Here is a 12984-nt window from a genome sequence, read left to right as displayed (position 1 = left end):
AGAAAATTGTATGAAATTATGTTTTTTTAAAAGTACTTACCTTATACATTGTTTGCTGTTACAGTGCCACCACCTTCACCCTCCCGGTAGGTCACTTTTTACACTAGTTACAGCAGTGATGGGTTGTATACCCACATGATCACTGCAGCCAATGCCCCATAATAGAATGTCATCAGTGATGTCCCATATACATTGCTGGGACAATCTATTACAAGTCCATGTGACCTGTACACGGAACATCACTGGGGCCAGGAGACCCGGTGACATCACAGATCATGGGAGTGGTGGCGGAGTGATAAAAGGGTGTTATTGGAAGCCGTGAACTTACTGTAAATTTGGTTTGTGAACAGGTGTGTGTTGCATTCTGAAATGAAAACCTTGGACGACCCCTTTTACAGGTTTCATTAAAGAGTAACTACACTTTTCAGTAACTTTTCACATGTTAGAAAGACATGTCAAAAGTTTTCATCATGGGGTTCCCACTGCTCACCAGATCCCTATATCCCCTCCTCTGTCTTCGCTGCTTTTAGGCTCCTCTTGGCATCTGAAGACGGCCCACATGGAGGTTTATGCTGCTATAGGCTTCTACGCAGGCTGTCATCATCTGCTAGGATTAGTGATTGCATCATTGATCAACAACTTGCGGATTTTTTGCTAGTCCTTTACCCTATTACACCTACGATATACACTTTGCCTAAAATCCATAAGGATTTGGAAAATCCCCCCGGTAGACCTATTATCTCCGGGAGGGACTCGCTCTTTAGCAACATAGCCCGTTTTCTGGATCGGATCTTAAGGGATTTTGCGGTAAACGCACAATCATATATTCGTGACACTGGCGATTTTTTGAATAAGATCAAGACAATTACGACTAATGAGAAAACAATTCTAGTGACCTTGGACGTGGTCTCATTATACACTATTATTGCACACAATAAAGGGTTGGAGGCTGTATGAGACCATCTTTGTAACTCTAATTGGGCCAATAAGACGATCCAGTTCGTTTTGTCCCTATTGGAATTTATCCTAATTAATAATTTTTTTCTGTTCGATAACGTTTTTTTACCGCCAATGCTGCGGAACGGCAATGGGTTCTAACGTGGCCCCGACATACGCCGTTATATTTATGAACTTTATTGAGAAGTCTCGAATATATACCTCCCCATCCTGGCGACATGTACGCGGATGGTGGAGGTATATAGACGACATTTTTATGATTTGGGAGGGCTCAGAGATGTAATTAACAAACTTCCATAATGAATTGAACGAGATCCTCCCAGAACTCAAATTTACAATGGCGTGGTCTTATTCCGAACTGCAATTTTTGGATGTATTAATTTCTAAAAAGGATAATCTACTTGACACAGACATCTTTGTCAAAACTACTGATAGAAACAATTTATTGTTATTCAGCAGTTTTCACCCCAAAAGGACACTGGAATCTTTACCATGGAGCCAAATGTTACGAGTTAGACGCATTGTGAATGATGATAAAATTGACGTTCGCTTAGACCAGATGTGTTCTAAATTTTTATCCAGAGGTTACCCTGCTAAACTAATTGTACCATTGGTAGATAAAGCCAGACAGGTTTCACGTAATGATTTACTACAGGCTAAGGATAGGGCTGCTATTACTACATCCAGGATCCCGTTTGTGTCTACTTGCAGTCCTTGTAGCAATTATATAGCAAAAATAATTTGTAGATACTGGCCATTGTTATCGAGAGGCAGTCCTGACATTCCTGAGTTTAAGAACTTTCCCCTTATGGCCTATCGCCGTGATCGGAATTTGAAGGACCAGTTGGTCCAGTCATACTTACCTGACACAACTTCTTTAACACAACGTGTTTTCTTTCCCACTAAAATGGGCAACTTCCCCTGTCTTAATTGCACCTGTTGTGGCAATATGAGCAGGGGCAGCACTTTCAACCACCCCAGGACTGGTAAAACCTATCAGATCAGACATCGGTATTCGTGCAAATCCAACTTTGTGGTATACTTAATATCATGCCCCTGTGGGCTTTATTATGTCGGTGAAACAATCCAGGAGATTCGTTCGAGAATCACCAAACACAAAAGCACCATACGCACGGAAAGCGTACAGTTACCCATTCCGAAACACTTCCTACATGCTGGCCACCACATCAGCCACCACATCTAAGTTTAAAGTTATAGATCATGTCCCTGTCAATATTCGCGGTGGAGACCGCATTAAAGGAGATGTCTCGAGGAAGCAGTGAATTTTTTTTTTTGCCCAGTCCCCCTAATTAAACATACATTACTAATTACCCCTGTAAATGACTTTCCTAGCTGGTTTCTACTTACCGTTCCAGCGTTTCAGCAACTTATAAAACTTTTTCCCAAGATGGCCGCCAGCTCTTTTCGCATCGCTTGCTGTAGCCCAACGTGCGCGCTCCCGAGACGCTACCAGCTGTGTCTCCATGGCAAGCAGACGCCCCGCAGCCGCCGACCGGACCCCTGGAGTGAACACGGCCGACCTGTCACCCACCGCCAGGCAGAAGGTAACCGGCGCAGCCCCCCCCGGCCCAGCGCCAGCCCCCCCGGCCCAGCGCTAGTTCCCCCGGCGCAGCGACAGCCCCCCCCGGCCCAGCGCTAGTTCCCCCGGCGCAGCGACAGCCCCCCCCCGGCCCAGCGACAGCCCCCCCCCGGCCCAGCGCTAGTTCCCCCGGCGCAGCGACAGCCCCCCCCCGGCTCAGCGCTAGTTCCCCCGGCGCAGCGACAGCCCCCCCCCGGCCCAGCGCTAGTTCCCCCGGCGCAGCGACAGCCCCCCCATCGCAGTGGCAGCCCCCCCGGCCCATCACTTACCAGGACAGCTGGACGGCGGGACAGCTGGGCGGCTTCTCCGGACAGCTCGGCAGCTCTGCACCTTCCTCTAACAGAGGAAGGTACAGAATGGCCGCTCCAGCGCGCTCCCGAGCAGTGACAGCTCGTCTGCGCATGCGCAGAAGAGCTGTAGCGGGGAGCACACTGAAGCGGCTCGTGCTGAATGGAGAAGACCGGACTGCGCAAGCGCGTCTAAAAAAGCAAGCTGCCGGCGAATTTAGACGGAACCATGGAGACGAGGACGCTAGCAACGGAGCAGGTAAGTGGAATAACTTCTGTATGGCTCATATTTAATGCACGATGTACATTACAAAGTGCATTAATATGGCCATACAGAAGTGTATAACCCCACTTGCTGCCGCGAGACAACCCCTTTAAGTCTCTCAAGAAAAAAGAAGCCTTTTGGATACATACTCTCGATACTTTGGCTCCCCGCGGTTTGAATCTTGAGTATAATACATTCTCTTTCCAATAACACTGTAATGTTGCTTGTACCTGATCAGCACCCTAATTGCTGTGTTTTGTGTTGCAGGTGGATCTCTGAATGTAAAGTGGACCTTGAAACCTGATTGTTTCTACCAATGTTTGACCCTATACAATTTTGATTGGGGGATGTCCCCCTCACAGATATAGAGTTAAAAAGAATAAATTTTATTAGTAATTAATTTAAAAAGTCAAAGCCTACCAACAAAAAAACAGTCACATAGAACATATAGTGACAGGACAAACAGTTAACATAAAAAGGGAGGATCTTATGGGGGGGTAAGGGAGGGTGGAGTATATCTACAGTTTCCGTGTAGCCCTCCAGAGGTCCTCAGGAGTCACTTATATAAGATGGTTCACTATCAAGGTAAGTATTTAGTACTTGAGCTGTTATGATTCGCATCCCCTTGAGATGGCGATTGTTTTTTAGTGCGAACCAGACAGCCCTTTTATTTATAAGGACTCGTATGATTTTTAGTATGGTATTCAAATCAGTGTCGTTTGGTGTATTGTTTACACTGTATCATTTCGTGCATTGTTTACACTGTATTCATATCATTTTTGACTCTCATTTGTTTTTGCTCTACGCGTTTCCCTATCGGGATAGCCGATAGTTCGTCAGGAGCTGGGCAACAATACGCCCCTAGAGAAGTAGGAGAGAGTTTTCTATCAGAAATGATCACCAAAACGATGGCTAAAATGTGCCTGTCACTTTTCAATAAAGAGATTCCTAGATTCCTCAAAATTGCCTCATTTATAAATTGCGCTTGGATTCTATCTGTAGAGTGAATCCTACGTATGCTTGAAACCTATAAGGTCCAGACAGCTATTCAACTGGATCCTATTGCCTCGCAACTGAATGCCGTATTCGCATTAGATAGTGTAACTCTAAGATAGAGTAAAGTAACTGTGCATCGTGTATTATACACGGCGACGATGCATGTGCAAAATAGCCAGAATTTTGTCCACCTCCAATCGTGTCTCAAGATCCTTGGTGATTTTCGTAGGGTTAACACCAAGAGACCTTGGCTCTTGGAAAAATGACTGTCAGGTTAAACACCTATTAGCCCAGCACAGTGATAGCATGCAGGATATACAGCCCCACTTCAGGCTAAGACCTACTAGTAACTGCCACAATGGCAAAAAGCATTTTAAACTGGCTATAAGGCTTGCATTCAGTAAGGCAGAATTAGCTGTAATAGCTTATAGAGCGAGACAGAAGGTATAGAGCAGGGCAAGAGGAGTGCCAGGAGTGATCTCCAGCAGCACCTGCAGCTCTGATGGTGAGCTGTAGGCATCTGAAGTCCATGTGTGTAGGTCTGGGTTATATATCTATAACTCCTCCCAGTGGGTCGTCCTGTCAATTAGCTAGTCAATCCTAGGGGACAGGGTGTGTGTCTATCATTAGTATACACAGGTCTCTTTTAAGCTGGATGGTTACCTTAGTTTATTCCTTCCTAGGTATATACACGTTCTTCTAGGAATGGATCGGGCTATAGATTTCGCCTCCGATCGTCCTAGGGGTACGCACAGGGTGCCGTTCTAGCGACCATCGGGACGGGACTTCCGCGTTCCACAGTGGAACGCAAGCGTGTGACGTCATAACGTCGCATCCTTCACGTCGCAGCCGGATCAGATGTTACTAGATTCCGGCTTGGGGCGTGACCGTATGATGCTGTGGGTGGAGTCATCGCGTCCCGCCCACTCTTTGTTCAAACTGAATGGCCGTATTTTGGAAGCGCTGTCGTTATGCATAGGGATACAACTATAGAGGGATGTGCTCCAGGGGTGTGTCCTCAAATGTCATATGTTGTGTATGAATATATGACTCACTCATGTTCCACATCACCTGCAGTCTTGTATGCAAGGTAATGTATCGCATCGTGCTCCGGAATCTGAGCTGTATTTAGAAGGATGACTGTATTCAAAAATACTTTCGTTGCATATACGAGCACACTATTGAAGAGGCGTGCCTGGGGGCTTATCCTCCAATCATACATAATGTATGTAGATGTAGTCGTTACGCGTAAGGGCACATTATTGGAGGGGGCTCATCCTCCAGTCATGCATAATGTATATAGATGTAGTCCGTCTATTACTGCAATACCTATGGTTGTTTTGTTCATGCATAAGACAAACACCTCTTTCTCATCCAGAGTGGAAGTGTATTACGCGTAAGGGCACATTATTGGAGGGCACATCGTTACGCGTACGGGCACATTATTGGAGGGCACATCGTTAAGCGTAAAGGCACATTATTGGAGGAGCATGCCTGGGGGCTCATCCTCCAGTCATGCATAATATATATAGATGTAGTCCGTCTATTATTGCAATACCTATGGTTGTTTTGTTCATGCATAAGACATAAACACCTCTTCCTCATCCAGAGTGGAAGTGTATTTTATTAATACACAAAGAGGGAGAGAAGTTTGGAGCTTATGAGGCACTTATTGCCCTGATTTATAGGGTATGTCAGCCGAGTAGATAGGATATGTGAAGGCTGAGCGTGCATATATACTATCATTCTGTAAATCAGGCCGATTTCGTTATCGCCTCAATTGGCGTCTTTGGAATCATCTGCTTATTAGCTTTTTAGACCAGGAAGCGGGGAGATTGTATAGTTGAGACTAACCCCAATGGAAGGAAAAAGATGATCCGTATATATTTAGAAAGAAACCACACCTTAAAATAGAGGTGATTGGTTTCTTTGATGATAAGAGATTAATGTCCTACACATAGAAAGAAAATAATTCATTGGTATTTGTTGCTGATGTTGAGATGTAAAGATGCATTAATGATGCAGGTAGATCGTTGAAGAGGGCTCGAGTGAGATCTCTACCATCATGCACATCAGAATGATGACGGTTGCATTTAAATGTGGTAGGGATGGTCCCGATATATCCGATAGATACAAATCAGGATCAAGATTTCATAGTGATTAAAAAAAAGAACCGTTTAGTATCACGTCAGTGAAAGTAGCGTCTTGTCCCTAATTCAGGTAGTTTTTGCTCAAATGGGACAGCTTCGCTTGTACATGTATAGAATTTAAAGAAAACAATTAAAATTTAAAGTGGCATTGAGGCCTTTAGGAGTCAGAGTGTCCAGACGAAAAATCCAAGATGCCTCCTTTTGTAGGAGTCTTTTGTCGATATGGCCTCTTCTTATATTCGTGCGTATCATTTCGATCCCTTGGAATCTTATGGCATTTTCATCTCCTCCATGGACTGTCTTAATATGATCTGCTAAGGGGGTTGATTCTCCCCGACAGATATTCCCTATATGGCCTAATATGCGTCTACGAAATTGTTGCAGCGTCTTGCCGATATAGTTCATCGGGCAGGTACAGGAGGCCATATAGATGATGTTTTTGGACCGACAGTTGATGAAGCATCTGTTGGTATAGGATTTTTTCGTACTGGCACTAACAAATGTATTGCTCTTCAGAATGAAAGGGCATGCTGCGCAATCATGGCATTTAAAAGTTCCCATGGGTTTACTGCTACCCAACCAATTGGATTGTGATACCGGGGATGTCCCCCTTCCTTTGAGATTCTCATATATTCATAAATTTTGCGCTACTATATACGTAAAAATTCCCTCTATTGGGCCAAATTGTAAAATAATAAATTGTTTTTCTGAGCATTCAACTTGGAGTGGTTGTGGTTGTGATATCTCAATACTTCCTCCTTTTGAGGGGCTGTCTTATACTTACTAAATTACTAAAAGTCCGTGGAGTCATTCAATTACCTGGGTAATATTTATATCTAAACTCCAGACACTCTGTTAATTGCATTAGTCTTTATCTGACACACATCATGTGATCATTTAGTTCAAAAACACATGCGGACAGTGCTTTTTACTCTATCAGGATAAAGTGTACTAATACCTCAGATTCCGCTATTGGAACATTTCGTTTTCTGATGCAATGTTACTGCACCTTTAAAACAACATTGTTGAATCACAGACGTTATAGATACACTTGTAATCCGTATGATGGCTATGAACAAAAGCCCCTTCTTTGGTTATTACAGCCACACCGGTATCTTGTTTTTTTTTTGTATGTGCCTATTGCACGCATGCAATAAGCTCATTGATGATACTATGTAAGGATTTCGGAATTCCCGTTGCGAAGCCTATGCGCTTGCGCAGCATTGCGAACTCCGTTCAAAAAAATTTTTTTCGCTGGCTGACTTACGTCATCGATGACGTGGGAGTCCCGCGAGACTAGCTGTTCTCGCGCATGCTCAGAATATGGGAATACACGGCCGTTTGTTTCAATGGTTGCTGGGTGACCTGCCGATCGCAGATTCACTATATAGTAAGTTCAGATTTATATGATATGTGAATAAGCCCCTTTTGTCTACTACCCGTTATTTCCTGACATGTGCTGATGCGGATGATTTACTCTCAAGGTCTCTCATTGATTGAAATTCAGTGCTCATGACAGGTCCCACACCTGCTGTATACTTATGTTATCACTTATGTTAATGTCTGTTCACGGTGATTGGTGGGTGTGTATATATATGGCACTCTGTTTTAAGTTGTTGTAGGCTTGACAAAGACCCGCTTTATATAGGGTCGAAACGTCGCTATTTTTATGGCTATGAGGTGTTTATAACTGATGCTTATGCATTAAAACCTTTAAGCACCTAATCTGCTGCCTGACCCTGCTTCTTTTTGGATTTGATACATTGGGATTCCTGTGGATTCAATCCCTTTTTCAGGCGAGCAGCAATTTCCTTTGGAAGGGTCCCCCTATATGGTTGGTGAGTGCTGCTGTACCCCTCAGTCTTCACATCATCTGCTAGGATGACCCAAAAAGCAGCCAAGATAGCTGAGAGGGAACAGCGCTGGGGTGAGCACTGCAGACCTCACATTCTAGCGATCAGCAAGGATCTGAGCAGTGGGACCATCACTGATTAAAGCTTTTGATATGTCTCTCTGACACATAAAAGGTTTCTGAAAAGTGTCCAAACGAAACCTGGATTTGTCACTAAAGACAAGCTGTTTCCACTCTGTAGCATCCAGTTTTGTCGTTTTTTACACCACTGCAAATAGCGAGGACCGGTGAGTGTCAAAGACAGAACAAATACGGGGCACCGTGAGAACAAATGTCCTTCAGCAAAGCACCTGGAAATGGTTCTGACAGACTCAGGGGTGTAACGATGGTGTCACCTTCTCTAGATGGTGGACAACGAAACAACTGGAGTTTCTTGTGCTTGTCAGACGATCTTCTCTACTGGTGGTCTGTAGGGGATGTCCTGAGCCTGGTCGTCTTGTGTGCCCTCGCTCATCCACAGATGCCAACACCTCCAAATCGTCTGGTCAGAACGGCCCAGGTGGCAGCAATTCTTTGATATGATCATCCAGCTTCTTGCAGTCTAATAATGCGCCCCTCTCAGACACTTGTAACGGGGTGAAATCTCTTCTCTGCGTTGTAGAGGCATCTAGTGGCCAACAAGCTCTACACAAGCGGAAGAAGAGGTCACTGCACACAAGGAGCCTCCGAGAGCCTCTTATAGGCCAAGGGGGGAACCACTTTTAGGGCCTCCGGTGACAAGACCGTTCATCTAATCACCACAACTCTCATCATTTACAAATCTGTCTGAGATGGAACTGCATGCCAAGTTTTGAAGAAAAACGACAATTCATCTAGGGGCTGGATTTTTTTTTACAAAGAGTGTTTAAGGGCAGAGTAGATGAATCATTTGCTCTCCTCCTGCGGTTAATCATCACTGGTTCTATGTAGATGTCAAACTAATAGCAAAAATCAAATCTAAAAAAAAACTCCATCCTGATCCTGCTGGCTCCTGGCTGTTCTTCACTCCTCATTACAAGGAGCCTACTTCCCATTCTCATTGCTCCTACAACATCACTATTGGCTCATTGGTTCACACCATACAGAACTGACCATATTGGTGGCCGATCTTCACATTTTCTGCTGTTCAGTTATTTTGTTCTCCTTTATAATACAATAAGTATTATAGAAATATAGAAAAGCTTACCTCCCCAGTCAGCAGGTAGATGATCTCCAGGGTGAAGTTTAATATTCTTATGGTAACATCATTTCTTTCTTTGTCCATCCTTGGTGGGTCATTCGGGAGAAGGACTGCATTGGATGAGAATACGAGAGAACTGGATAAACTGGAGGGTTCTGGTACTTCCGGCAGTTCACTGTGCTATGCGGTTTACGCAATTCCCTTTCACCTCTAAGAGAGTTACAGAGTCCGTGTAGAACAGGCGGGGCAGCTGATTCCATAATCTCAGGCAGCGGAGGGGAGCCAGAATGGGGTTGAGGAGGACGGGCAGTTTTTTGAAATAAGTGCGGGTTTCCGACATGGAACCTACATCTATCAGACATCCTGTGGATGCACCATAAGGGTGGCTTCACACGGGCGTATGCACAGATGGACGCTATACAGCGCCATGTATTTGTGCTACGAACGAGTCTATGTTGCACGCGTATCGATGTACTTTGCACTCGCGGGGTATGGTTTTTTTTCCACATGGGACTCAACGATTTAAATGACTATTTAGTCTATTGATTTTCAGATATGTTCTTTTCTATTGTGCAGCATCCTGCGCATCTCTTTGCATATTGCTTGAGCATTTGCGCACCCCCATAGACTGCTTACAAGCATAGAGCATGTTGAGAACCCATTGATAGCAGTGGGCTTTATTCTCTGTGAATTGCGAGCGCCAATAAACCCCAGTAAGGAGTCCTAAGAGTCTGATTTAGCAAAGCTCCTTTAAATGAACCCGTCACCTGCCTGCAGCAGCATAAACTTAGTTCTGGTGCCATTAGGAGGGGTGATAAGCAGCCGGGAGATGTATTTGTTATACTCCCCCTCTCCGTGGTTCTAGCACTGTCTGTTCAGATTGCTGTGCGCTCGCTCTACCATACAAGAGTTGTAGTAATAATGAATGTGTTTCTTACATAAGCCTACGCTAAGATATATCTGCTCGTGTAAATGGGCCTTAAGAACTTCATTACCATGGAAATAAGCTACTTTTTATCTCCTACTGCCTTCCTCTGGATCAGCATTGGGGGCCAATAGGCTGAGCTGGATGGACAGAGGGCTTTTTTCAGCCTTACATACTAGGTTACCAAAAGACAAGCAACTAAATCCTCCTCACGTAAATTACCTGAGAGAACAACACAACAGCGTGACCAGGACCTGTGATGATGTCACCACCATGTGATCAGTATATAAGGTGCCGAAGCTCAGCAGTAAGGAGGATAGGTTGTGGCTGAAGGATCTGTGTTGATGTCACCACCATGTGATCAGTATATAAGGGGCCGAAACTCAGAAGTGAAGGGAAGAAGTGGCTGAAGGATCTGTGATGATGTCACCGTCATGTGGTCAGTATTTAAGGGGGCGGAGCTCAGCAGTGAGGAGGAGAAGTGGTGGCTGAAGGACCTGTGATGATGTCACCACCATGTGATCAGTATATAAGGGGCCGAAGCTCAGCAGTGAGGAGGGGAAGTGGCTGAAGGACCTGTGATGATGTTGCCACTAGGTTATCAGTAGAGATGAGCGAACGTGTTCTTCCGAGCTTGATATTCGTGCGAATATTAGGGTGTTCGGGATGTTCGTTATTCGTAACGAACACCATGCGGTGTTCTGGTTACTTTCACTTCCTTCCCTGAGACGTTAGCGCGCTTTTTTTGGCCAATTGAAAGACAGGGAAGGCATTACAACTTCCCCCTGTGACGTTCAAGCCCTATACCACCCCCCTGCAGTGAGTGGCTGGGAAGATCAGGTGTCACCCGAACATAAAAGTCGGCCACTCCCACGGCTCGCCTCAGATGCCGTGTGAGTTAGATGAGGGACAGTGCTGTTTGTACCGGAGCTGCTGTAGGGAAAGAATTGGTAGTTAGTGTAGGCTTCAAGAACCCCCAAAGGTCCTTATTAGGGCCACTGATAGCTGTGTGTTGGCTGCTGTTAGCAGTGGCAATTTTTTTTCCCTCAAAATCGGCTCTGCAGAGCGTTGCACCTGGCATTAGGGACAGAAGTGTTGCATAGGCAGGGAGAGTGTTAGGAGTGAGTGTAGCCTTCAAGAACCTCAACGGTCCTTTCTAGGGCCATATTTATCCGTGTGCAGTACTGTCCAGGCTGCTGTTAGCTGTGCTGCATTTTTTTTTGCTTCTCAAAATCGCCTCTGCAGAGCATTCCACCCTCCATTGATACTGCAGGGAAAGAATTGTATAGGCAGGGCCACAACACAGTTATTATTCATTGAATATACGCAGTGCTGCCTTTTGCTTGTAAAACAAGTGAAAATAATTCTATTTGTCCTGCCTCTGTCCGTCCTAAGGGCGGTGGACACGTGTCGGCTGCGTGTGCAACCTGTAAAAATCAGACGCACCCAGCTACGTTTTACTCCTGGCTTCGCCATTTGCTTTCCTTAATTGGGAAAAAAAATACCTGCTCTGCCACAGTTAATAACTCTGCTACCCTCACGTTCTGTGACACATTAGCAGGAAAACAGCACAGTTATTAAACTTAGATTATTCATTCACTAGAGGCAGTGGGGCCTTTCGTTTTCAAAAAAGGGAAAAAATTATATTTGGCCTGCAGTCTTGCGCCAATTTATTAGCTGCCTGTGAAATCAAATCACTGGTAATACAGCATGCTGAGGGGTAGGGGTAGGCCTAGAGGACGTGGACGCGGCCGAGGACGCGGAGCGCCAAGTCAGGGTGTGGGCACAGGCCAAGCTCCTGATCCAGGTGTGTCGCAGCCGACTGCTGCGCGATTAGGAGAGAGGCACGTTTCTGGTGTCCCCACATTCATCGCCCAATTAATGGGTCCACGCGGGAGACGGTTATTAGAAAATGAGCAGTGTGAGCAGGTCCTGTCCTGGATGGCAGAAAGTGCTTCGAGCAACCTATCGTCTACCCGCAGTTCTGCGCCGTCCACTGCTGCCAATCCGAATCCTCTGTCTGCTGCTCCTCCTTCCTCCCAGCCTCCTCACTCCACTACAATAACACCTGCTCAGGAGCGGGAACACTCCCAGGAACTGTTCTCGGGCCCCTGCTTAGATTGGGCAGCAGCGGTTCCTCTCCCACCAGAGGAGTTTATCGTCACTGATGCCCAACCATTCGAAAGTTCCCGGGGTCCGGGGGAAGAGGCTGGGGACTTCCGCCAACTGTCTCAACAACTTTCTGTGGGTGAGGAGGACGATGACGATCAGACACAGTTGTCTTGCAGTGAGGTAGTAGTAAGGGCAGTAAGTCCGAGGGAGCAGCGCACAGAGGATTCGGAGGAAGAGCAGCAGGACGATGAGGTGACTGACCCCACCTGGTGTGCAACGCTTACTCAGGAGGACAGGTCTTCAGAGGGGGAGTCAAGGGCATCAGCAGGGCAGGTTGCAAGAGGCAGTGCGGTGGCCAGGGGTAGAGGCAGGGCCAGACCGAATAATCCACCAAGTGTTTCCCAAAGCGCCCCCTCGCGCCATGCCACCCTGCAGAGGCCGAGGTGCTCTAAGGTCTGGCAGTTTTTCACAGAGACGCCTGACGACCGACGAACAGTGGTGTGCAACCTTTGTCGCGCAAAGCTCAGCCGGGGAGCCAACACCAACAGCCTCACCACCACCACCATGCGCAGACATATGATGGCCAAGCACCCCGCAAGGTGGGACGAAGGCCGTTCAGCG

The 12984-nt window shown here is 46.1% G+C and overlaps 1 protein-coding gene across 1 annotated transcript in view; it reads left to right on the top strand.

The window, feature by feature from the left end:
• The window catches only part of LOC136607684 (zinc finger protein 271-like), a 521708-nt gene that overhangs the window by 204036 nt on the left and 304688 nt on the right, over positions 1-12984 (top strand). The window lies entirely within an intron of this gene.

This window comes from Eleutherodactylus coqui, chromosome 1 (assembly GCF_035609145.1).
Source record: "Eleutherodactylus coqui strain aEleCoq1 chromosome 1, aEleCoq1.hap1, whole genome shotgun sequence".
NCBI classification, from domain to species: domain Eukaryota; kingdom Metazoa; phylum Chordata; class Amphibia; order Anura; family Eleutherodactylidae; genus Eleutherodactylus; species Eleutherodactylus coqui.
The sequence above is the reverse complement of the archived record's forward strand: the minus strand, read 5'-3'. Positions and strand labels throughout refer to the sequence as shown.